Source organism: Ursus arctos, unplaced genomic scaffold (genome assembly GCF_023065955.2).
Source record: "Ursus arctos isolate Adak ecotype North America unplaced genomic scaffold, UrsArc2.0 scaffold_33, whole genome shotgun sequence".
Taxonomy (NCBI): Eukaryota; Metazoa; Chordata; class Mammalia; order Carnivora; family Ursidae; genus Ursus; species Ursus arctos.
The window spans coordinates 13,676,989-13,704,280 of NW_026623019.1; the positions used below are offsets into that span (position 1 = coordinate 13,676,989).

Here is a 27,292-nt window from a genome sequence, read left to right on the forward strand (position 1 = left end):
CTGATCGTAGACTCGGTCAGCTTAAGATACCCTTCAGAAGATGTCTGCACTGCTAATATGCTATGCATATCCCTCCAAGAAGGCGTCATTCCAAGGAGTCCAGACTGGGCATTAAAATAAAAGCATAAATATGCTTCCTTTTCCCATATCTGGTAGCCCCCAAGTGGTTATCATGAAGTTAATCTTTCATCATTCCCTGTGCTGATTCTTACCAGTAAGGAAACGGTTGGATCTCGGCAGGAGCTAAGAAACATAGGCAGACAACATCTACTATTCTTCATCCACAGATGGTTACCTTCAGCTCTCCCACCAAACTCCATTTCATTTCTCAAAATGGGTAGCAAATCGGTTTTATTCTATATTATATGCATACCTGGCAAAGAGATTTAAGTTACTTCTCTGAGAAGGGGCCAATGTAGGTGGCCCGTATTTGAGACTTCTTGGATACCTCCTACTCACTGTCAAGAACCGGGCTGTGGTACGCCTGGGTGGCTCAGTCGTTAAGTGTCTGCCTTCGGCACAGGGTGTGGTCCCGGAGTCCTGGGATCGAGCCCCACATCGGGCTCCTCCGCTGGGAGCCTGCTTCTTTCTCTCCCACTCCCTCTGCTTGTGTTCCCTCTCTCGCTGCCTGTCTCTCTCTCTGTCAAATAAATAAATAAAATCTTAAAAAAAAAAAAAAAAAAGAACAGGGCTGTGTGTCTACATAGGAGGGTATCGATGTGTGTGGTGGCGGGGTGGGCTCCGGCACACGAGGGTATAATCAGATAGAGGGGTGATGTTAAAAAGTAATGTAAGTCTTCTGTAACGATACAGACCTTTGTGTTTGTAGAATTGTGGCTTTTAGGGTTATAATTTTGATAAGACAAAAAGAGAAGCATCAAACAAAGCTTCTAGTTTTTTAAGGAGGAAGTGGCAAGCCTTTTTAATAGAACTTTCTCTAGAAAATGTCTTCCTATTTTAAACTTCGAACGCAAGATGCATCATCCTCCTGCTATTGTACGAGTCCAGACCTCTGTAGCAGAGCTGACTCCAGGGAACAATCCATTTATAAAATTGCTGAATTCCCTACAAGGCCGGGACTGGCCAGAAGATGTCATGCAGCTGGTCACAAATTCCAGTATAGTTGTTTTCATTTGGGTTCCCAGGAAACAGGTTCTGAACAGCAATCTCGACATAGAAGTCTTGTTGAGGAGGGCTTCCAGAAGATACATTTGCAAGGAAGCGAGGAAAGCAGATTTGGGCAGAAAGGGAACAATGTGGGTACAGCTGTGACCAACATCTTTGGATCCTCCGGGGAGTGACTGGGGCAGGAATGAGCCTTTGCAGCTGTCCTGCAGGGGGTCAAAGCATGGGGCCTCTGCTTCTCTACCTCAGCCAATCGCTAACTGCAGCCCCCTGGAAAAGAGGGACGCCAAGAGCGAGGGAATTTCCTGAAATCAAGGGCCTCATTTCGGAAAATGATCTTTGTAAATGTAATTAGGTTAAGAATCTCAAGTTGAGATCTGAGCCCTGAATCCAATGACACTTGTCCTTTTAAGAGCCACATGGAAGAGAAACCGAGGAAAGAGAAGGCTATGTAAAGACAGAGACAGAGGTGATGCAGGCAAGAGCAGAGAAGGACCCGGAGCCACCAGAAGCTGGGAGAGGCAAAGTAGGGTTCCCTCTTACAACCTTTAGAGGGAGCTGGGTCTGCTCACAGACTCCTGGTCTCCAGGCTCTGCATTGGTAACTTTCTGCTCTTGTAAACCATCAAGTTCCTGGTAAGTTGCGACAGCATCCCCAGGAAACTCACACACAATCCCGGGCTGCCTAGAGTGAAGATGGAGCCCCCACCCCACGAGCTAATTTGGAGGAGTAGCCCTCGTGATCCTAAGTGATCATCTCTCGCATTATGAAGTCACATCCCTAAAGATGACTGTAGGCCGTAGTTAGCAGTAGAAGCGTCAGGCTTCAGCCAGTAGGAGGCGCTATCACCAGAGGCCAGGGGCAGAGACACTAGAGCTATACTAATTGGGTTCAACTCTCTTTTTCCACCGCCTACCTGCTGTTCGCTTGAGCAAATTTTGCAGCTTCTCTGTGCCTCCGAATTTATCATCTGTCAAAATAGAGAAAAAAATAGTTCTGTCTGATCTTCGCTATAAGAAATAACTGGAATAATTATATAAAGCACTTTAAAATGCCTATTTCTTGTAAGCTCACAACACGTATTAAGTGCCACAATTATTTTAAGATTTTCTTCTTAACCAATGGGACTCTAAGGTAATTCTCATTATCCTCTCCTAGCAAACCTTTTAATTAACAGGTTGTCAAGCAATTATTTTCAATTGTCTATAATACGGGTACTTGCACAAGGAATTTGATATGGGTCCAGAATGTCTATACATGAATCCAATGTGGGCTTAATTATATTAGAGAAGGTGATGCTTCATGGGGAAACGTTAGGAGTAAAAATATTTTGCTTTGTTTTTTAAGTAGCTAAGTATGACGCGATTAAATGCTAATTAGCACAACTTCTGCCGGTGGGTCAGAAAATCCCTATGGTTGGAGGTCCGTCAGATTTTTTGGCCCTATGTCTTCTAGACTTTAGGTATTTGGGAATCTATGATATTTTGTGAATATGAAATATGTAGCTCAGAGCCTGAAGGTTACTCTTGAGGGAATATGTCAGGTTTCCCATTCCATTTGGAGGCTTGCTGTCTACCCTGTGTGAGAAAGTAGTGGCTACCATTGATCATTCTTGGACATTCTTATTAAAAGCTGACCTTGAAAAAAAAAGTGATCTTGAAACCTCTAATATTTACTCAGCCCCAATTGCAAAGCTTTAAGGAAAAAAAAAAATCTCTATTATGGATTAAGTCACAGACATCTTGGCAGAAAGATGTCCCCAAACCACAGGTTGTTTGCCTGGTCACAAGTAGAAAAAGGAGCCTTTAGGTAGAAAAACTGGTGTTTATCCAGGTTGGGGAAAAGTGCCCAGACACAGGAATATTTTCTCAAGCCAAAGTTATGAATATCATATTCATAAGGTAACTGTTCTAGCCATGGAAATACAGGTCTGTCTGGTTGAAGACTCCCAAGGGCCCACCCAACCCACCTGAGAGAGAGAACCTAAATTTTCTGGATTTTTATTTCATTCATCTTCCCACCCCTATGCTCACACATTTTCCTGGTTTCCAGAAACTCACAACAAAGCAATACCTCTGTCCCCGTCTTTTTTCCACGCCTGCCCCTTGCCTCTCTGCTACAGGGCTTTCAACTGACCCTGCTTGTCACCAGCAATTTAGAAATGATTAGTCTTTCCATCTTCTCTGTCCTGCCCTGCTTTGTTCCAAGGCTAATTTCCATCCTACCCTCTTCATCACAGCCCATTGTTCCAGATGTGATGTCTCTCCCATCACTCACGCTGAATTCTCCCAGCTGCCCAGGCCCAAGTCTGGCTACAGAGGCCTCCCATCCCTCCCTCCAGCTCCCAAATGCCCTAAACCAGCTCTGGACCCCTCTCTGCACAGATCCAAGGTCCACCCCTCACTCTCTCTTCCTGGAACGTTCTCCCCCAGCCTTTCCCCAGGCCTGCTGTTGCTGCTGTGAACAGACTGTTCCTGTTTCCTAGGATACACAGGGCTTTCCCCCAAACCTTCTCTGTCTTTTGATTCCTCTGCCAGATTCCGCACACTGAGGGGCAAGATTTCTGGGCAAAGGCAAGCCTTCCGAACTTCATTGTAATTTGGCTGAATGGATTTGTTGGTCTCCTTAGCAAGTTGTTTTCCCCTACAAGAGGTCCTCAACCTAGAATGCCCTTTCGTCACATTGAGAAGCTTTTTAAAATACATTCTCCCAGACGTGTGGGATGTGGACATTGCTATGGTTTAACAGTTCCCAAGGGAGGTCTAGCGTGCAGGCCTAGGCTTGAAAATCAGTACAGAAACTTCAACCCACACATGCTCATCTCACCTGGCTCTTCTCTAAGGAGGTTAGAGTTCACCTTGAACTTCTGATGGCGTAGCAGCCCACCTGTAGGATGCTTCACAGCCCCGTCCTCAGCCTCAGTTCACCGCAAAACAACAGGAACAGAATGTGCCTTCAGAGCTTTCCAAGAAAGTTGCAGGGAGAGTTGGCAATGCATCTGGTAAACCTCCAAAGAAGACTTAATAAAAGAAATTAGAAGGGCCGAGGCTGAAAAGGAATTCAGGGTGATGACATAACAGTTACATTTTTCGATAAACTGTGAACTGCTCTGGAAACTCTGGCAAAATAACAGTGCTGGGCAGTTTACTGTGTGCGTCACACCTGAGTTTCTGCCCCCTCTTCCCTTCTAGGTTTGATTGCTGGAGGCTGGAGCTGGACTTCGAAGTCTTCTAGTCTGAAGGGACCATTCTACAGATGAGAAAAATGAGGCCAAGAGAGATGATCATAATTTAGCGTAAGATTCACAGCTACATAGGGAAAGAGGGAGGCAGGAAACAGTCATCTTTCTGAGAGTCCCACGTTCCTCCAGCCACACCCACTTCTCAATATTTAGTAGTCTCCTTTGGAAATGCGGCTGATAACTGGCAATGTAAAAATTGGTGGTTTGGTGAATGCCCAAGAGAAACTGAATTTTGTAAACAAGCAAGTGCTAGAGGTAATTGGTGATTCATTATTAAACTCAAAAACTGTGGGAAATACACGGGAAAAATGACTCTCTCGCTCCAAACCTCTCTGTAGCAGGATGATGCATTATCTCAGAGGTATGAATTGGAAAAGACGGTGCAACGCAATGAAGATCTCACTGTTTTCTTTCTGAACAGAGACAAGAAGGAAGTTTTGCAAACTGTAGCTGTTGCATTGATTAGGGACTCAGTGTTTCCTTTTCAGTTTAAATGCACATTCAGGTGCTTCACTCCCACCTCCACACCCAATAAAAACAAAGCTGATCTCTTACTTTTAATTCCATCCAGTTCATTCCTTAGGAATCAGTGCCAAGCGAGCTGGAGTAGTTAGCCACATTTTACCTGTGAACTTGGAAAGATGAAATAATCAGGTAAGATAGGTGACAAAGAATTTGTTTGCATATTTAGAGTGGGAGCTTTGAGATAAACATCTCTTTGATGCTTGGTGCATCTTTGTTTAATAGAACATAAATGTACTGGTTTTTACCACCTTATCACTCTCCTCTAAACTGGAAGACAAATTCCTTGCTGTTTGCAAGAATGTTTCTTAATTTATTAGGGCACTTTATTTATTTATTTATTTATTTATTTATTTATTTATTTATCAGAGAGAGAGCACAAGCAGGGGAAGCAGCAGGCAGAGGGAAAAGCAGACCACCCGCTGAGCAAGGAACCCAAGGCGGCACTCGATCCCAGGACACTGGGATCATGACCTGAGCCCATGGCAGATGTTTAACCTACTGAGCCACCCAGGCGTCCCATAAGGCCCCCCCTTTTTTTAAAGTCTAGAAGAAATCAAGTGTTGACCAACTCAAAAATCGAAAAGAAATGGGTACTTACACTGGCCAATGAGTATACTGCCCACTGATGTTATTTGTCTCAGTAATTTGAGAGGTGTCAACATTTTAGCTGCATCCTTTCCAGGGAGATGATGTTTTGTACTCTATCTATAATTACCATAAAATGCAATAAGTAATAAGAAATATTCTGCCATGTATGAAACTTTTCCTTTGTTAGGACCTTTGTTAGGACCCTCTTGGTTCCAAGTAACAGAAACCACTGCTAGCTAGTTTAAGCAGGAATGAATTCAATCCAAGGAAAAGGTCTCCTGAGGGTATTGGAGGCAGTGGACGTAGGGTCATGAGGCCATTTGTTTTTCAGACCTGCTTTCAGTTTCTCGGGGCCTCCCAGTGGGTGAAAGGTGCCCAAATCATATCTTTGGACTTAGAGTTTCTAGATCTGGCTGCCCAAAGAGAAGTTGAGCTTTCACAGTCCCAGTTCCCTATTCTTAAGGGAAGTTCATCTTTGGTCAGTAGCCCAGTCTTGATCCAATCACTCATGTCTATGTGACAGGTTGTGGAGCAGAAAGATAGCTCCAGATAGCTTGTTACAAGCAGGCTGGGGAGTCGAAAGACAAGCTAGACCAGCAACCAATTAGATAGCATCCACTAAATGCCTTATAATTCACCAATTAATAATTTAATTTGATTCTCAAACAATGACACATTGCTCCATACGAAATTCTCTCTAGCACTTTCCACCTTATAATCTTATTTTTTGTTAATCTCGTTTCCTTGGTCTAGTGAAAATTTTTTTTATATTTTTCGTGCCTGACATGGTGGGGGCGGTTCGATAAGTATTTGTTCAAAGAAAGTACAGCTAACTCTGCGATGTGGGGTACTTAGATGAGAAAACCGAGATGCACTGAGGTTCAGTGACAAGACGAAGGTCCTCTAGCTAATGACTCAGCTTATTCTATAGCCTCAATCCCTTTCCCAACCACCAGACTGCCTTCTACTCTGAGCTGTCTGTGTCCTCTTCTTCTGTCCATCATGTCACTGGCTGATGCGGAAGGGTTTGGGCTCGTCATCAGAACTGGGATAAAGGTACAGTGCATTTTACAAGAATTTGATTTTGTTCCCTTAGTTCATCAGTTAAAAATAACTTTCAACTAACTACAAAGACTCTGTACTCTTCTTCTAAATGTTTAAAGAGACAAAGACTACTTAGTCTATGCTTAGGATGGCAAAAATAAGGTTTACCTTTTAATGTTTTTAGTGCTTTATTCCTGAAAAAGATATCCAAGGGACATGGCCATCACTCCTGGAGAGGTGGCTGCTTGTCACATAAATTTGGTGATGGTTTTGTTTTTGTAAGAGTACTAGAGAGCAAGGGGAGAAAGCACGTGTCTCCTGCTGGATCATGGGCCTTCCCCATCATAGGGAACCTTCTGCAGCAAGGAAACGATCCTTACTTTACATTCATGGAAATGAGAAAGAAATACGAAGATGTCTTTCTCACCAAACTTGGCCTGGTGCCTGTCTCGGTAGTGAATGGATTGGAAATGCTGATGTGAGTACTACCTCAAGGATGGAGAGCGTTTTGCAGGCCGACCAAACATGCATACATTTTCTTTCCTGGCAGAAGGCCAGAGTCTTTCATTTGCAATTATGGTGAGAGTTGGAAGCTTTATTAGAAAGTTGTCTCTAGGGGCGCCTGGGTGGCACAGTGGTTAAAGCGTCTGCCTTCGGCTCAGGGCGTGATCCCGGCGTTACGGGATCGAGCCCCACATCAGGCTCCTCCGCTGTGAGCTTGTTTCATCCTCTCCCACTCCCCCTGCTTGTGTTCCCTCTCTCGCTGGCTGTCTCTATCTCTGTCAAATAAATAAATAAAATCTTTAAAAAAAAAAAAAAGTTGTCTCTAATGCTTTATGAACTTTTACTAAAGCAGAAGAAAAATTCTCCACTGCCTTTGCTTATTTGAGGATCACGTCATCAAGAAGTTTCTGAGCCAGTAAGTCTTTGCAGCATTGACTTCCAAGAATGGCAGCTGTGACCCCAGAGGTGTTATCACATGTGTGGTGGCCAATGTTGTCTGTGTCCTTTGCTCTAGGCAAGAGATACGACCACCGTGATGGAGTTTCTTAGAATAGACAGAATGAATGATCACTTACTCTAGACCTCCAGGGAAGCTATCCTGCTGATTCGTACCATGTTTCCATTGCCTTTCGCTATGAATTATAAATGCATCCTAGGAGCTTTATCAGGGTCCGAATCGGTCTATTGTACTACATGATCATCTAGCTACACTTGAGAACGTAAGGATTTAAATTCATACCAGGACAGGGTTTTGGTGAGAAGTAAATGATAATGGTGAGATGCAGTAAGTACCCAGAAAATTATCTATATTCTTCTACGAAAATGTTGCCATAGTGAGCCTTACTCTAACTATGAGCGAATGTGAGGTTTGGTCAGCGAGATAATAGGGCAGTATTACTTAGTTCTCATGTAGGGAGCCTAAGAAGAGCTCTGAATTCTTTGAAGCATCAGAAATTCCCCCCGTTGGGTGGATAAGACACATACTTGAATTATGAATCTGTAATTGACTGATAAATGATGACCAACATGGAGATGGGTTCCTTGGAGAAATGAATCAGTGATTTAGTTTCTCCCATTTTACATTTGAAACCATGAGGTCTCAGGCTTAAAAGTATCAGCCTTTTTCAGAAGGTGATGTGAATAGTTACAAAGATTATTCTATAGGAAGCTTTCAAATTACCCTCATACCCTATTTGAGTTCCCTGACTACATAGAAATACATTTTGAGATCATAACACATGTAGAAAGTTCTCCAGGTGGCTGAAGTGGACGTTTTTTATGAACCAGTGAAATCTTTTTGGCCCAATCTGGTGGTCCACAGTAGAGTAAAATTTCTTTTTAAATGTGTGTTAGAAAGAATCCTAGTTCTCAGGGTCCAATTTGCTGAGATGAGGATATCAGGGGAAAAAAGAACATAAAAAGGTAGATAATTCAGCAAATGAAGAAAAGAACGGACAGAAAAATAATAAATAAAAGAAGCAGCATAAAACAATCTGTTTCTAGGTACCGGCCAGAATTCTAGATCAGGTACAGTAGGCAAAAGAATTTCTAAAGTTCATAAATTTTTCTCCTATCCCTGGTATACTTCGGTCCATCTCTTTCTGCATGGCAGTAACAGTAAAATCCTTCCAATAGATTCAGAAGCCTCTTATTATAATTCACTGTCTAGCAATTTATAATAAACTAACTTCTAATTTTTAAAAGTGTGCTTCCAGACATAAGTACTTTTTTTTTTATTGATTGAAAGAAACCACCAGGAGAAAATTAAGTTTGGCAACTTTTCTATTCTACACTCTTAAGATTGAGTGTTACCATTGACAAGCAAAATTGGTTGCCGGTTTAAAATGATATACTTCTATTCCTTCTATTCCTAAGCGAATTAGGTTTATTCAGCTTGTCTGGTGTTATTGCTCTTCTTGCACGAGATGCATGTGTGATGTGAAATGCAGCCGGAAATGAATGATCATGCTCAGGTTTGACTCCTCAGGATCCTAGCTGAGCCATTCCTGATGCTCCGATTAATGCACGCCTCAACAAACATGCCACCATCCAAAGGCCACCTGAAAGGATGTTGAAACTGCAAGCACCACGAATGACCTCTTTGGAGCTGGCAGGTAGGAGTACTTGTCAATATGAACGGCAGATAAAAGTTAGTTGCGATATTTTGTTAACCATTGTTCACAGTTTAGAGTCCTCTTTCAATATTGGCCATTTCAGAGAGTTGATCTCACTCTGTATAAACAATCTGATGTTCTGCCCTTTTGTCAAGTCATTCAGAAAACTCTTGTTTTCATCTCAGAAGCAGAGACTTGAGTTAACATAGTCCTTCGTTCTGCACATTAACATTGTTCATGCAATGCCTGCCTGTGTTTTCTAGTTGGTTTATTACTTTGTATCCCCACAGCTCATTCCTAGGACCTTCCCCAACTCGTTGACATTTATTCTTAATCTTTTTAAAAAAGTGTTGTTTTTGTTTGTTTTATGCATTCTTATAAAACCAGCTTCATACTGCCATGTATTACCATGTATTCTTATATTATCATGAACTTTAATTTATGAAAATACCCTTGCTATTTACATCTCAATCCATTTCTAACTTTTCCATGAAACCCTATGTTTTGGGGTGCCTGGGTGGGTCAGTCATTAAGAGTCTGCCTTCAGCTCAGGTCATGATCCCAGGGTCCTGGGATTGAGCCCCGCATTGGGCTCCCTACTCAGCGGGAAGCCTGCTTCTCCCTCTCCCACTCCCCCTCCTTGTGTTCCCTCTCTTGCTGTCTCTCTGTCAAATAAATAAATAACATCTTAAAAAAAAAAAAAGAAAGAAACCCTATATTTTGAAGACCCAAGTATGATTGCCAGGTGTATTTCTAATTTGTTGCTTCTAATGGTTGCATAATACTCCATGGTGTGCACCCCCCACATTTTACCCACCTGCTATCTTGGGGATGGACACCTGCGTTGCTTGCACTTTCAACCTACACAGATAATACTGATATTGAAATCCATTTCTTCCTTTCTTCTTTGTACCGTATTTATTGGCAGTTGGGTTTATTTTTTCCTGGAATCAATGCATTTGTGTTCCTGAATATTCTTTGCCAACAGAAGCATTTGTTTTGATGTGCATTATTTTTCCTCATGCAAATAGATTCGCTCTCCTCCACACACCTATATATATATATTTATTATTTATTATTTTGATCTTGATTTAAATTTGATGGGTCTGCTGGTTATTTATTACATAAATGTGATCATGCTGTACTTGTCATTTTTTCTTCCAGCTATCTGATGCTAAATATTAATGTTAGCATTTGTGAGGACATTTTTTAAAAGTCTGCACACCGCTGAATACTATAAGCTGGGTGTGTGTGGGTGTGACTAACACTTCAAGTGGGTTTTATTTTCGTCTTGATTCGATGAGATATCCGAATATGTTTCAGAAATACACAATACTGCCAAGATCCTGAGGTAATCAACAAATACAAAATTATGGCAGATGACAAAAATGACTAGAATGTGAAATGCCAAATACAGAACACCATCAGATGCGCACAACACAGTTCAAAACGATTTGGATAAAATGTGTGCAAAACAAAGAGTATTCAGCATAATGTATTACTGTATAAAGCATTTACTCCCTCAACCAACATATCTTATGGAATTTGCATTTTGAATTCAAATAAGAGTAATAATGAAAATTAATAAATCATTAAGTTCCACGTGCTTGCTACCTCGCTAATGATATGAAATAGAATACTTTCTTAGAAGAGAATAGCAGGCTCTAAATCACATATTTCAGTGGATAAAACTTGCAAGCACACTGTTTCATCAGATCTACTGTGTTATTAGTATCTATATTTCTGTATTTGAGTTTTCAAATTGATGACAGAGATCACTTGATTTCCCTTTGGGTAGAGTCGGGCTCTCGCATGAGCTCTTTACTATGAGCTCAAGTTTTAGCTACTCTCCCCAGATAAGTAATAGGTTGCCTTGTACATGATATAAAAAGCAAAATGCACACTGATCAAAATATCAGTGCTGTTATTTATCCAGATAGTTGTAGTCTTGGATATGGTGGTCAAGGCTCTACAGTGTGCAACAGCAGTGTTTCTCACGTAGTATTCATGGCTTGTTCTTTTCTCTTTTGCTAGAGAATGGAGTCACTCTATTCTGCATGAAAGTCCACATTTTCACACCATACTGTACTCTAATATAGATGACATGGTCAGCAAGTTTGTTTGGGGAACTTACTTTTAGGATAATTTCTTGCAGTATGAGGTCATATTAGAAATTTCACGAGCTAGAAACAGTAGAAGCTATCACCTCACCAGAAGAGATCACTCTATTCAAAAGATGCAGAAATAGGTGTGATAAGGGAAGCTTGGGAGGAATTGAAGCCTGCCCTACAACTGTGTCCGGGTGTATTTCTCGTGCATGTTGTGATGCCAGTTGTGTACAGCGCAAATAAAGGGTTAAGTCCCAAAGCTATGGAGCCTCAGAATTGAATTCAGGCATTGGCTTTGTCCCTTGTGTGACCCTGGAAAAATACTGAACCATCTCCACATCTCTTCTCTAAAGTGAGGTTAATTACAGCCTCCCCTCCCCCACCCCCCAGATACCAGTGCAAAGAAGTGGTCAATATCCATATCTTCATCCTCATCCGTGTGGTCATCATTGTCATGAAAACCTGGAAATAAAATATATTGATGCTGAACCTCATTTTTGCTACCGGCTTTTGTAAGATTTAGTAGAAAACACAAATAACATTATTAATTTTGATATTATGTCCTCACAGAGGTGAATCTACAATTCGAGCAGTCTAGAAATTTTAATTTTTAATGTGGCATTTCTAAGTGTCAGGTTTCCAAGAACTGATCCCATTCTTTGATGTCCTGTTAAAGTTACCCTTGAGAAAAAGATGAGGTCTGACGTATAGTTACTTGCTTTGGTCTTCAACAATGAAAAAAACATCTAGCTGATGTATAGATCATCTCAAAAATGAATATACCCTGCTTAAAGGGTGAATTTGAAACCATTAAAAGGACAAATTAGTATTAACAAAACCTAATATAATCAGACCCTCATATTGTGCTCATACAAACTCAGGGCTTTTGGAGCCAGGTAAGTTCAAGTTCAAGTCCTGGCTCTAGGTCTTCTGAGTTGTCACAGTGAGCAAGGCCTATAATGTCCTTGAGGCCAGGTTTTCTCTTCAGTAAAACAAGCATAATTATATATACCTTGTAATTCTGTATTATGCGTTAGAGAAAAAAACTATATAAATAGCCTACAAGAGATAAACATTCAAAGGCTACTTGTGATTATAATTATTATTGCTACACACATCATAGCCATCATTATCATAATAATATGTAATAGTGTTTATTTTGTAGTAAAATATTTCCAATATTTTTACTTGTTTGATAAGTAATGACTATACTTTTTTAATTATTTTATTTTTAATTGTTATAAACACATAATACAAAATTACGATCTTAAACATGGTAAAGTGTACAGCTCAGTAGTGATAAATATATTCACATTATTGTACAACAGATCTCTAGAACCTCTTCTTTTGAATCTCTCCATTTCACACAATTCAAGCTAAAAAATGAAATTCTCAGGGCTTTTTCTCTTTGCGTCTTTAAACAGGGAAGGAGTAGGACTGTCCTTCACTCCAGGAAGCTGCTGTAATTGGCACAGCAGGTGTGTAGAGCTCTCAGCCAGTGTGTCCTCCGACCACAAGCTGAGCAGAGTCAAGGCCTGACAGTGAGCCCCACAGCCCCTCCTTTGGCGTCGGTAGCTGCTCTCCATACTCACACACAAGGCTCTCTGCCCACCGTGATCCCTTTGTTTCAGATCACCTTTCTGGATGAAACAAATTTCATCTTTAACCAGGAATATATATGTAGATAGAGAAACCCTATAATTAATGAATTTCTATATTGAACTCTTCTTTAGAGTAAGTAGTCACTTTTATATTTTAATACTGGTTAAATCAAATTTTACATGCTAGGTTTCCATAAGATAGGAGTGTGTGGTTTTTGTTTTTTGTTTTTTTTTAATGTAGAATAGAATTTGAGCAGTCGATCCCACAGAGGGTGTGTAGACAGGAATATACCGAGATAGGGAAGTGATTATGCATGGGAGGAGGTAATCCTTCCAAAAACTAGATCTATCTATTGTGTGTTTGGCTTTCCCCTTTGTTGCGTTTTGAGGGCACCCAATGAATCATGTCCATATTATTTGCCGAAGATCAGTACTGGCTGCAGGATGAACACAGATCAGGTCAAGATTCAAATATCAGCATTTTCATCATCAGAGCTAGCTTGCACACTATATCCTAGAGCCAGAGCAAGTAGGCTTGCCCATTCTTCCACCTGAATTAGACATACTTGTCCACTGAGTCTCCCCTGGAAGCATAAAACCTGCTCCTCTAAGCACAGTCCATTCGTGATTATAGATGAAATGTTCCTTCTCTATAGAAAGAACCCAGAAGTGGCTAAGCCCAATGGGTCCAGTGCCTTTCCTCAAACCCATCAAAATGCTTTTCTTCTGAGAAGAGAGCGTGAGGGCCATCCAGGATGTCAGGGAGCGCCAGATGGAAACAAAGAGATCTAGTCTAATTCACATATAATCGTAGAGGTATAAGGGGGAAAAATGTACAGTCTGCATAAAGAAGTCTGAGTATGGGACTAAACAATAGGATATTTGTTCTAGAGGCAACTTAGAGATCACCCAACACAACCAACATCATTTCACAGGTAGAAAATGAAATCATAGAGCAGGTATGGCATTTTCCCAACATCTCAGCACGAGCAGTATCTAGAGTTCAGATTTCACAGTATCAATTCCACTGGTCATCCTACCCAGTGCTAGAAGATGTTATGTGTTGTTTTCCTAATCTATTCATAAAAGCCAAAAACACATGGGGTACACAGAAAGTGCTTTATAATTTTCTTAATAGTGCCCTGATATAATTTGGCTTATCTGCTTATGGCCAACTCTGCCATAGAAACATTGAGATAATTTTCCACTGAGATTTCAGCTCACAGCAATGCCTTGAATATACTACCTGTTCAATATGCTTAATAAATACAAGAAAAAGAATAAATTACTAATTTCACTACAGTTGGAAGATATATCAATTAATGAAAGAACGAAGATTCACACAGATGTCATATCATTATTACAGTAAGAAAAAGACATTAAAAATAGTCTGGGAGGCAGTTTAGGGATGGGTTGTTTGAATTTATGGGATGTCTTGTGATGCTGTATTTTGCTTTCCTGTAGTACCACAGACGACACCACTAGGAATGGCTATTTCATTCCCAGGAAAACTTGCACCTTTGTTAATGTGTATCAAGTATATCATGATGAACCAGTCACCAAAATTATGTCTTGGGGTAACATTTTTTTCATTGTTTGTTTACTATTTATTAATCTGGGAAAGATTTACATTCTTCCTAACCAAATTTCATTCCTTCTGTTTCTCTTGAAAGAAACTGGAGAGAAATTCAGTGTTCTCCCCTCACTGATAACGGGAAAGATGAAATCTTAATATAAATTCATTCAGGGCAATCCAATTCCAAAAGTGGGCTCCCTGGGAGAGGTGCAAACCAAAGATGTCGTGGGCTCATTCTCCGCATGCGTGTGGCCAAGTGATGTTGGAAATGTAGTCTGAAATCCCCCACGGGAATGTGTCACTATGCACGTATTTTTTTCCTCTCCGATTTTATTTGCTTTTTTGTCCACCCCAGTACCTAGATCAATGCCTGGTACATAGTGGGCCCTCAATAAATATTTGTGAATAAAATGCTGCTAGAGGCTCAGCCCTATCAAGTATTAACAGGCAGGCTGAGCTGAAGGTGCCTCACACACTGTAAGTAAGGATGAAGAAGGGATCTTGGTGGCGGGTGGGGTGGGGATAATGAGCTCCGCAGCTAATATTCCTGGACCCCTTGTGTGCTGGGCACCAAATCCTGAAGTACCTCCCATGACTCTCAACAATCACCCCATTAGGTCGGACTATCATCATCCCGATTTTGCAGATGAAGAAACTTTCAACCAAGCTAAACAAACTGCTTAAGATCACCGTGTTCAGCAGGTAGTAGAAGCAGGACTCACATTTAGGTGCTTAAATCTTGTTTCACGGAAAGCAGATGCTCCATGTGGTCCGGGCTCGATGTTTCTAGTAAACTGGTGGAGACTGCATCCTTAGGCACCCAGTGGGCTCTATGTACAGCTTCTCCATCTTCATCCAAGACCTCATCTTATTAATGTCTCCTGCTCCAGGCTGGTAGGGAGGCAGGTGATTCTATTCTGTGCACCTGACCACATCTTCACCATCTATCAAAACAGTGGAACCCAGCGCATGGGCTGTCCCACTGCAAAACTTACTGTCACCAAGAGCGATACCTCCATTTGCTAGACCTGGTGATCGAACTGAATACAACGAAGCATTTTTAAGCCGAGTATAAAAAGAAATAGAGTCAGTATAAATTTAATGGCATTTATTCTCAGTGAGTACAAGCTCGAGTATCCCAAGGGTTCTGGGATCTCAAGCACTTGTGACTATATTGAATATTAAGTCATGTTCAAACAAATGGAGCTAACACAGGTGTTGATAAAGAAATGCTATTTGCATGAAGGCACTTGTTGAAGCCGAATAAGTATGTAATTCCAGACTTGATATTAATGGAGAAATTATTCATGTTTAATGTAAAACAGAGGTCACAAACTCAAGCACCCACTGAGCAGTGGAAAATACCAAAAATGAGAGAATTGTACTCGTTGAAGCACTGGAGAGAGGTCATCTGTTCTGTCTAATACAGCCCAGTAAACTGCTGACAAGCAGGCCATTGTTCCTATGTTGTCCCCTCTTTTCATTATGAAACAGAACCTGGAAATGCAGCTTTTCATGTGGAATCTTCTGATTTTTAAGCATCAGCAACAATGAATTACATTGAAAAGATTGTGAGAGGAAAATGAAATTTACTGGAGGACTGAGTATGACTTGTAGGTCTCCAGGTGGCATTGGGTGCAAAGAGAAACATTTTTTTTTTCCTAGACAGAGGGGTGACATCTATAACACAAAGAAGCCCATTACTTTGTAGAGTCAAGTGGGTCCCCAATGATGGCCTAGGATGTATTAGGAAACATGCTGGCACTCGTCATCATAGATAAGCCAAATACGGTGCCCGTTAACAAAAGGTGGAGGGAAAAGAGAGAACCAGAAGCACAACAATTTGGGGGCCGTGGGGAACCCCATAATCAGGGTTGCTTTCTAGAACCCTGGATCCTCTCTGTGAGGATGTAGGAAGGCCACTTCCTAAACATGTTTGCAACACAGTGAGAGGTGTGGCTCAAAGTCTCATCATTCTGGCTCATTTTGCTTAAAGCAAAGGAAATTGAGAAGATTACTTTTCATTTATACCACAATTCTGGAATATTCTTGTGAGAATTTTGTGGAAGTTTTGACATAACATTTTTAAAAATTGAAATAAGTATTCAAATATTTTATTCACTAATGACTCAGAAGTCGTTTTAGTGAATATTAAGTATAAATATACTAAATCTTTGTAGTAACTAAACTTGTCAATAAACTAAAAGAAAAAATGACTTTTATATCCATAATAATTATGTAGGTATAATTATGTCCCCATAATTACATATATACATATGACACATGTATATAATATGTATATACATATTGTGTGTTCGTGTATGTAAAATCTATAACAGATATGCCAAACTTGAACAAAACGTTTCATGCAAGACAAAATTATCGTGAAGTTGGCAGCAAAGGCAAAAGTGATAAAATGACTTCCTTCTAAAATTTTACTTTTGTCTATCTTATGCAGAACTATTTGGGATAATCCCAACTTATTTAGACCGCAGAGATTTCTAAACGAAAACAGGAAATGAAAGTCTTGAGGACGAAATGTTGATATTTGGAACGGGGCTCTGGAAATGTCTAGGGGAAGATATTGCATGAAACGAGATATGCATTTTCATCACTCCAATGGCTCGAGCTGAAGAAATACCCCGGAGCTGAACCTGACCAGACACCCATGTGCAACTTCGCTGGAAGCCAAAACATATCCACTCCAAACAGAACCCCATTCTGTTTGTGTTCTTAGATTCTCAGACGGGATGGAAGATTTCTTGTGTAATTCAGAAAAATCAATGGGGTTCAAATTCACTTGACAAGCAATTTAAAGATCCTACCCCGCTAAACTACTACTGGCTCCTGTCCTTGTCTATCCTCCTAATGTAGGAAGTGTTTTCTTAAAGCGGGGGGCACAGTCTGAGTTCTAATGTAAGAGATCTTGTCTCACAAGAACATTCTAAGAAAATAATGAAGGGTGATGTAATTCGGGGCGTCTGAAGCCTGTGTCTCATGGGGTGGGTGGTGTTCCAGTTGTCACTGGGTCACTGCGAGCAGGGAAGAAGGGAAAGAAGGGTGGTGGATTGAGCCAGCAGGCAGGGGGCTCTGTCTACCTTCTTTTTACCACAGCTTCCAATGGAGAGGTGCGCTTACATTTGTTTTAAATATAGGGTTCAGAATAAGAACAAGGTTCTGGTATTAAACATACTTCTTATTTAGGAAATAATAGATGCTCAAAGAGGTTTAGAGAAAGGAGCTAGAGTCACCTAGAACAGCAAAGAAGATTTAATGGTGATGAGAAATGAGCTGTGCTAGATTTAGAAAGGTAGAGGGCAGAAAAGGACATGAGGGCAGATTTCTTCAACAGCCATTTTTATATCAGCTCTTCTGTTTTCTGCATTAACAATTTTACTTCAGGGCAAATTGGTGTTTTTACCATGTTACTGATTTCTTCTCGCACCTGCGAAATACACTTGTGTATTGCTTTGCTAGGGCCACCATAACAAAATACCATAGTCTGGTGACTTCAACAACAGAAATTTATTTTCTCACGGTTCTGGAAGCTGCAAGTTCAAGACCAAGGTATTGGCAGGGTTGGTTTCTCCCAAGGCCTCTCTTCCTGTTTGTGGAGAGCTACCTTCTCACATGGCCCTTTCTCTATATGCACACATCCCTGGCATCTCTCCTTTTCCTTAATAGGACACCAGTCATATTAGATTACAGCCTCCCCCTAAGAGCCTCATATTAACCTAACCATATCTTTAAGGACCTCATCTCCAAATACAATTTCACTCTGAGATACCAGGGCGTTGGACCTTCAGCATATGAACTGGGTGGGGGTGGGGAACACAATTCAGTCCATTACATGTTATGAAGAAAAAAAAAAAGATAGCAATTTAAAAAGTATATTTTTCAGTGTGGTACCCAGCACTAAGTATGTGGTCCTTTAATTGAAAGTGGTAGTGAGCTAAGGCATATAGGGAACATAAAATGGACAGTTTGAAAGACCATTTCAGACTGAAGGGTTAAGGAGAGCTGTATCATAAAGGATTTGGAACCAAAGCTGAGCGATAAGAGCATATCTGAGGTCTAATGCACATGGGGAGGGCAGTGGGGGAGGGGAGGCTCTAGCTAATGACCTCCCCACTAGGACATAGCAATGGAAGCAGAGAAGCTAAAATGACTCAGAGACATTAAGAATTAGTGTCAGGACTGGGTCTTTCTTTCCAAATATACATAAATCCAGCATTATCCTTGGAAATAAACAAATTGGATTGCTTGTCCTTTCTTGAAAAAGCTTTTGAAATTATTTATATTATCCCCATGACAGCATGTCAAACTGAAACTGTTTTTACATTTTTTTCTGTAAGAAAACTGTCAAATCTTCTGTATACTCACCAATAATGGGGATGACTAGAATATTACAGGAATCTGTTTATCTGGTATTTTCTTTAAAGAATTGTATCTTTCTAGCCTCTTGTTTTTCTTTAAGCAGTAAAGCAAATATGATTCTGTACTTTTTCACACATTGTATTATAATGCTAATTTTCAGTTTTACTGTGCTCCTACGGTGTAATTAAATAGTGTACTATTAAGCTTTTTGTAAAACTCATGAGTTTACATTTTATGTATTTTAGAAACATAGATAAAACAAGGAAAAGAAATTTTCAAAGCAAAATAGGAGTAACTTTTCTTGGTCATTTAATATGTAAAAATGAGTTACTTTCAATTATATGTATTTACCTTGAAGTAATATATTTTACACATTGTAATCTGAAGCGATGCCGTGTACCAAAATATTATATCGAAATAACTTATATTAACATAAACACTTTAAATAATCATCTGGAAACCACACGCAGAATTCTTTATGACTCTAGGGCAGGTGATAATACACGTATCTATGCATCAGTGATAATCCAAGGTGAGTGAAGTCCCAAAAGTCACTACATATGAAGTAAAAAGGCAGAGTTATAAGAAATAGACATCCTGCTGCACACGAGTATCTACAGATAACTTCCTGCCTTTCTTGTAGCTACAACCCCTTGGGGCTCTTTGTCACATTATGGAGACGAAGACCAGTCTGGAAACATTATCCGCTGCGGACGCGAGCGAGCACGGAACGTGTCTGGTCTCAAGTGGTTTTTCAAAGAAGAAATCTTGCACTAAAATTTAGAAGGCCATTTATATACTTCCATACTGCAATTCTCTAATTTCATCCCAGTTAAGCCTATCATGAAGGTATAATATCAATCCAGGCAACAGGATAAGAAATCTGAACCACTTTTGAGAGGCAGAAGGGGATTTTACCATCTACATAATTATTAATTGGGCTGTAAAATCTGCAGATGCTTCCAGGCCCTCTGGTTATGGATGCCTGACTTGATGTTTCAGATTCACACAGGACCTCCCCCCCCCAACAAAATCCAAGATTCATGCTTTAAGCAAACAAAACAGCACCCGACTATGTACACCCTAAATCAGAAATAGCTAAAGGGAATTGTTTTATGGCCTAACGGGTTATAAAACAAATTTTCTGTAGGGAGTACACTACTGGCTTTCTCTTAAGAGTAAAAATGCAGGACGCAGGCAATTGACGCTTCATCATAAACATTATTAACACAGAGAGAGCCAAAATAAAACAAAAATCATAAAATTTTATAGGTCGTCTTCTTCCCCTCACGTTGTTTATTGAGAGTAGTTAACCTCAACCCAATATGACTATCAGGCCGCCCCACTAGGAAGCCACACACGTACCCATCATACCATTGTCATTACCCCCCGTGGACGGAAGCATGCAGCATGAATGCATTTTCCAGCTAAGTGAGATGACCAAGCTCCCAAAGTCATATTTCAATGAATCTTAATAAAAGTCTCTCTGGGTTTCTGATGTTTGAAAATGCACTTACCACACAAACTTTCATATTTTCCAAACTTTATAGTGACATTTCTTTCTATCAGGTACGGCACTGGGCTGGAGTCGTTTTATGCTCTCCTAGTCATATTTCCCTCCCAGCCCCAGTACCTGGTTTTAGTCATCATTTCAATGCCAACCTCCCCAACTTCCCTGCAAGGTCGGCAGAAACAAGGTGGCTTAGCTTCCCGTTGTAGCCACTGTGTCCAGCACCGTCTCAGGCACGGAGCAGACAATCGATGACGAGTGGTTTGCTCGATGAATGGATCAAGTGGAGGAGCAGGAGAAGTTCTAGCGAAAGGAGATGTCTGAGATTTTCTAGTTTGGGTATTATTTCTGGCGTGTCTGCTCCCAGTTGAACTTCTACCCGGTAGCCTACATCTCCTCAGTCTGCAAATCTGTTCAGTCTTCTCACACTTGTTCAAGCTATAAAATGCAGGTCTCATCAAATAAGCCTTTTTTTCTTTACATTTTTATGGCCCCAGACTCCAGCTAGAAATTAGCTGCCCTATCTCTCTCTCCAGAACCAGTGTCAAAGTATATCCCAGGTATTTAGGAAACTCTCCAAGGGTAACGACTGCAATGTGTTCCAGAAAGTCACTATGTTTTTCCCGCTCCAACCTCTTGTCTTGTCAACACACATACATATTGGCAGCTGACCCTGTCATTGTCTTCACCAGAAACATCAGTTTTTCTAGTAGCATCTGTCATTTCTGCCCACTCCGAGAGAGAGAAACAGTCACCACTTCTTTCCTGTAATGTTTACACCCAAGGATGAGTGTTGGCGTTTACCTATTTTTGGCACAACCGAAAGTTACTGGTAATTCTGAAGAAGGCTTACTTGAAGGTTTGGGGTTATTGGAAAGGACTGCACCACCCATTCCCCCCCAAAATCAAGCCTTGTCACCTACCGCCTAAGTCCAGACTGTGCCCAGGACCTCATCCTGAACGAATCCTCCACTCTCTTTGCTCCCTATGGACAGGTGCCATTCCTCCCCATCCCCATCAGAACTGTTCACTTCAGCTTTTGCACATTCTGAGGCTGGTCAAACAAAGAAACAAATTAGCCTTCTCTCAGTCCTAGAGAGAGGGGGTTTACCTTCTAACCCTTGCCCCAGGCATAACCTCTGATTTTCCACTTCTTACCCTAGGATTAACCCCTGCCGGGGATGACTAAAGCCAAAACGTTTATTTCATTCAGGGCCAATCTTAGGTCCCACAGAAGAAAGCTGGTCATATGATCTCAACAGATATTCACATTGTTGCTTTCCAAAATCTGGGGCATTTATTCCCATTTTCATCACCATGTTTTGCTAAAATCAGAAAAACAAGCATTTGTCTTGATTTGTTCTATTTTTCTCAAGCTTCTGCTGTTGCATTGCCAAAGACGAAAGCTCTAGCAGTCTTTGAATACCTTCCGTGTCAGGCAATGTAGTCGGCATCTTTAAATTATTAATTTGACACAAACCATGGAATAGTCACTGATAGTATCTTTTTGTAGAAAACGAGGCTCAGAAAGAGGAAGTGATATATCTAAGATCACCCTGCTGATAAGAATTTAATCCAGGGTGAACATCTATAGCAAACTCAATTCAAAGCTTGTATAATTTCTATGATGGTAGAGGTTTCAAGAGCATATTCCTTAACTCACATGAAATTTTGGCAGCATCTTAGTACATAAAATGATGTTTCTAGTCGAAATAAGGAAGGAGAGTTTAGAACTTGGCCTCTTTGTCTCTCATCCCACAGCCCATAGTGCCAGAAACCTAGGGGTAAGATGTAGGATAGATTTAGGGAAACCATCTAAGTATATATGAAATGACTGAAATACATTCCAAAGTTACATCATTCAGAAAACCGATTTCAGGTAGAGTAAAGCTTAAATGAAAAAAGCCAAACTGTGAAATGTTTAGAAGAAAATATTTTAAGAAAAATAAGGAAAATTTCTTAAACCAGGTGCAATCATGCAATCCATACGAAAAATGACTACTTCATTTACTACATTGAAATTTAGAATTTCCGCCCAGGAAAAGGCAAAAAACAAATGCAAAGAGCAAAAACAAAAACAAAAAAAGCAAAAAACAAACAAACAAACCCAAGAAGCAAAAACAAGCCACAGAGTGGGAAAAGATGTTGGCAACATGTACAACAGATAGAGGAACTGTATCCAGAACTAAAAAGAATTTATTCGAATCAGTATGAAAAAGATCATTGGTACCCCCTTCCCCTACCCCTCAAAATGAGCAAAGTTTGTGAATAGGCAGAAAAGCAAAAAGGAAAAGGAAAAGCCATGAAACATGAGATGTCACCCACCTCAGTAATAATCACTGAAGTACACATTAAAGCACCCGAAATTACCACCTAGTAGACTGGTCACAAGTCTCAGTAGACTGCTCACAATTTACAAGTCTGACAATACGGATGGTGGTAAGAATTTGGAGAAATGAGAATGTGCATTCCCTCTTGTTCAGGGTGTAAAGGGCACAACCAACATGAAATTTGGAAACTTTTAATCAACTTGAAGATGCACTTACTTGATATTCAGCAATTCCGTGAGAGAAATGGTCACACGTGGGCACAAGAAGGCATGCATCGTCCCCTCCAGCTTTCTTTCTTCTATTTCTGAAAAATTAAAACAACTTAATGCTTATCAATGAGATGCTAGACAAATGTAATTATGTTGCAGTTACATAACAGAATACAATGGTGTAAACCAGTATACCAGCCTTCCATGAATCATGCATAGGGGTAAGAAGCACAAAATTCAGTATCTTGTGGATGTGCGTGTATATTTTTATTGATTCTGTTGTTTGTGGTTACCTGGGAGAAGAGACAGATGTGATATGGATAGAATGTTGACAAAAATACAACTTAGGGGGCGCCTGGGTGGCTCAGTCAGTTGAGCATCCAGCTCTTGGTTTCCGCTCAGGTCCCGATCCCTGGGTCTTGGGATTGAGCTCTGCCCTGGGCCTTATGCTCAGCTCAGACTCTGCTTGTCCCTTTTCCTCCCCCTCTGCTCGTCCCCCCACATGCCTACACTCTCTCCCTCTCATATAAATAAAATCTTTAAAAAATTTTTTAAATACGATTTTTTTTCTATTTCTGTTTAGGCTTATGCTCTGAATACGCAATATAGTATTGCATTTATTTGAGATTGTAAATTCCCTCTGCTTCTGTGAACTCACGTCAAGGGTGAAGAAAGGCTTAAGAACGGCAAATCTCTGACATAAAATTCATGGATTTGGTCTAGAGAAGGGGTTGCTCTTCAGACTCTCCGACTAGACAAAGGAACTTTGACTTCAAACACCAGGTTATAGAAGCTTGGCATTAATTAAATTAAAACCAAATCTGGCAACTGAGAATAGGAAACAAAAACTGTTCCTATAAAACCTTAAAAGTCAAGGATCATTCATGGATTGATTAAGAAGCTCTCCACACCTACGAAACACTTTTAGTTCTTAATGAGTGTTTTCAGGTGCCTATTCTAAGCCAGGCACTTTAGATGCCAGGCATAAAAGAGATGACTGAAATATATCCCTAACTTCAGAAGCTCTTTAAGGGAGAGGCAAATATTGATAATTGTGTATATGTGTGAGTATATATACATAGTTATACATACATATTTTTTAATTGTTCTAAAACTGGCCATAAAAAAATTCAAGCTTCCTCTTCTCCCTTCTCATGCAAATAAGGTGGGTGTGCATTTGAAAATTCCTTTGTGATTTCCATTCTGTAAAAAGTCCATGGCAGGGTGAATGTCCTTTTTCGATCAAGATCAAGTATATTTGTATAGTTCCGCCAATTTATTTCTTTGCACAGCTGGTCCTGTTCTGCCTGCATTTTGACCTTCGTCTCTCTGTTTAGAATTGCCAAGAAGCTTGCCACATTAGTACAGGAGAGAACAGGGCAGTTGAGAATCCAGCGCCTTGGGAAGAGGGTTTCAACCCCTTTGGAGGGCAGAACCTGAACCAGCGTCTTAGCAGTGCTTCGCCCAGTGTCTGGAACATAAAGTCATTCACCATGTTCTCAGATGAATCATTCCCGAAGTATTTACTGGCAATCCGCTTCACTGGGCCTTCATGGGCTATGGAAAAGTATTGTGTGAAAAGGCTTTCCAAAGTTAAAATAGAGGCGGTGGTGAAATGATTTATACGGTGATCTCTCTTTAGTTAACAATACACTCTACATATTTCAGGAAATTGAGAAATGGAGCCTAGTCTCTCAGAACAGTTCTTTGGAGCAGGAACATAACTGCCTTTGGTTTTGAATTAAGAATCAAAGGTGTTGTCTTCCCCAGGCTGTTGGGCAAGGTCATAGGAACCCAATTACTCTACACCTGGGAAGCTGCTGTTTGTGTTTTTGGTTAAAAACGTTTATAAGCTGTTCTCTCCATTTAAAGAAAGTGAACTCGCTCCCTTCTCCTCCCCACTGCTTCCTGCTCTATACTACACACACAAGTTATTAAACCATACAAACGGGAGCTGCACAAAGTATAAACTTATGGTTTGATGCGTATTTACAAACTGAACACCACCAGGGTCCTGGAACCCACTGCCATTTTGTGCCTTTTTCCAGGTTTCAATCTCTGTGCGCCAATGATAACCATTATCCTGACCTCCAGTGTCATTGTTTGGTTTACCTGTTTTTGAATGGTAAACGGGGGAATCAAACAGCATGTACGCTTTTTGGGCTTGACTTCTTTTGTGCTCCCACGTCCGACCCATGTTGTGTGCAGTTCTCTTGTACTCCTTCTCATTGCTACAGAGTCCCATTAGGCGAATACACCACAATGTATGATTTTTTTCTGCTGACAGAAGCCACTTGGGTAGTTTTTACTCTGGGTCCATGGTGACTGGTGCTATGAACATTTTGGTGGACATTTTTTGGTGAACATGTGTGCATTTCTGTTGGCCATACACGCACAGGACTGGACTTGCTGAGTCATAAAACATTCATATGCTTACTCTCAAACTTCCGGCTGGTTTTTCAGCATGGTTGTATCAATGTGAAAGGTGAAAGAGTTCTTGGATTTTTCCACATCCTCTTCAACAGTTGCTGTTTCCTGTATTTTTGTTGTAGCTACCATGATGGCAAACATACCCTTATTAAAGAGGCAGATGGTCAGAAACATCCCTGGCCTTTGCCTTTAAATGAACTTGATTTTGGCAATGTGAGCTGGTCCATTCTCTCTTAATGAAACGAATCTGGGGCAGACTGAGTGCATTCACACACGGAAGTCCTTCAAAAGTGAATGATCTCCCAGCCCTCAGCCACCTCCCCTCAAATACAAATGATCTTAGCTAATGGTTACCATGGCCTCCTGAGAAAGTAGGTTTCGCCAACACTGTCTTTTTCTAGTTTCCTTGGGAAGAGATGGTACGGGATTCTCCCCATTAATCACAACAATCTCTGCCTTCAAAATATATCTGTTACCGCAATGTCTATGTTTCATTTCTGATTCCGGGAGGAGGGTAGAAGTGGTTATTTACACCTGTTGATCTTGTGGCATATGTCTTTTACATTTTTTGGGATTCTACTTTTTACAACAGTTGAGACTGAAAAACAAAATGTTTTCTTTATTGATTCACATTTCTAAAATTCCTTCTTGGTCCAAAGTCTAAGTCTGTTGACCCTTCCAAACTTTTGTCTTTCCGATTGGAAAAGAAAATCAGGGAGAGAACATTTTGAGATCTTATTATTTTCCATTGTCTTTGTGCTTCTTTTGCTCTATTTCACTCCATGTATTTTCCAACTAATAGCATTCTGTTTAGCATTTGCTTATTTAAAGACTTGAATTAAGTTTCATATTTTTTCTGAAAGTGTCATTTCACTAGAAAGGTATTTTTTTGGTAATGCAAGCTTAAGGTTTAGCTCTGAAATTCTTCTAATAATTTAGTTGTGAAAGTTTCAAGTTTCTCTTCCTGTTGTATACAGTGAGGTCACCCTATGAATTCCACAGTGAATTTTATAGGCAATGACCCTTCAATAGCTAGTCTCTAAAAAAAAAAAGAACCTTTCCCACACTTAGTTTATAAATATGTCCTTGAATTTGCCTCTTCATTTTGTTTATGGTTATCTCTTACCATAAAAATATGTAATTTAAAAATAGCCAAACACATCTAGTGTTTCCTTTATGATTTTTGAGATTCCTGCCACACCTAGGAAAGCCTAAATTCTCTATTCCAAATTTATACAAATAGCCTCCTACAATTCCTTACAATATTTAAAAAATAATAGCGATCCAGTTCTCTTTCTTTCTGGATAATCAATCACTTTAGCACCATTTATTAAATTAGTCACTCTTTTTAAGCTAGATTAAAACCACATATAGACTGGTATTTCCGTGGATGCTCATTCCATGTGACTAATATGTTTATGCATTTCTTTCTTTCTTTCTTTTTCTTTTTTTTTTTTTTTCTATAGAGACAGCCAGCGAGAGAGGGAACACAAGCAGGGGGAGTGGGAGAGGAAGAAGCAGGCTCCTAGTGGAGGAGGAGCCTGATGCGGGGCTCGATCCCACAACGCCGGGATCACGCCCTGAGCCGAAGGCAGACGCTTAACCGTTGTGCCACTCAGGCGCCCCATGTTTATGCATTTCTGTACCAATATCACACACTGTTGACTGCAATGACTTCATAGTTACCTTAGTATCTGGAACTCTTCCACTTTGCTTTCTTAGTTGTTCTTATTCAATATTCATAAATTTCTTGACTACCCTTCAAGATTTGTTCTTCAACATATATTCCAGAATCATTTTATACGGTTCCACAGAAAAGCTCATTGAGATTATAATTTGAGTTGCCTAACATTTGATATTAATTTTGGAGGTACTGACGTTTCTATAGTTAGTTCTTACTCAAGTTATTTTATGTATTTCTTTTGGGTTTCATAATTTAATCTTTATGTCTTACATTATTATTACTGTATTCAGGTCTAAGAATTTTCTTGTTTTGTCTGTATTATAAGT

General features: G+C 40.3%; 1 long non-coding RNA gene across 1 annotated transcript; it reads right to left on the reverse strand.

The window, feature by feature from the left end:
• Positions 1–429: 429 nt before the first annotated feature.
• LOC113269852 (uncharacterized) lies at positions 430–5,732 on the reverse strand. The gene is made up of 5 exons (XR_006411643.3): positions 5,490–5,732; positions 4,922–4,998; positions 3,952–4,779; positions 2,042–2,095; positions 430–640 (listed from the first exon to the last, which is right to left on the reverse strand). It is a non-coding gene; the product is annotated as an uncharacterized LOC113269852 (long non-coding RNA).
• Positions 5,733–27,292: the final 21,560 nt, after the last annotated feature.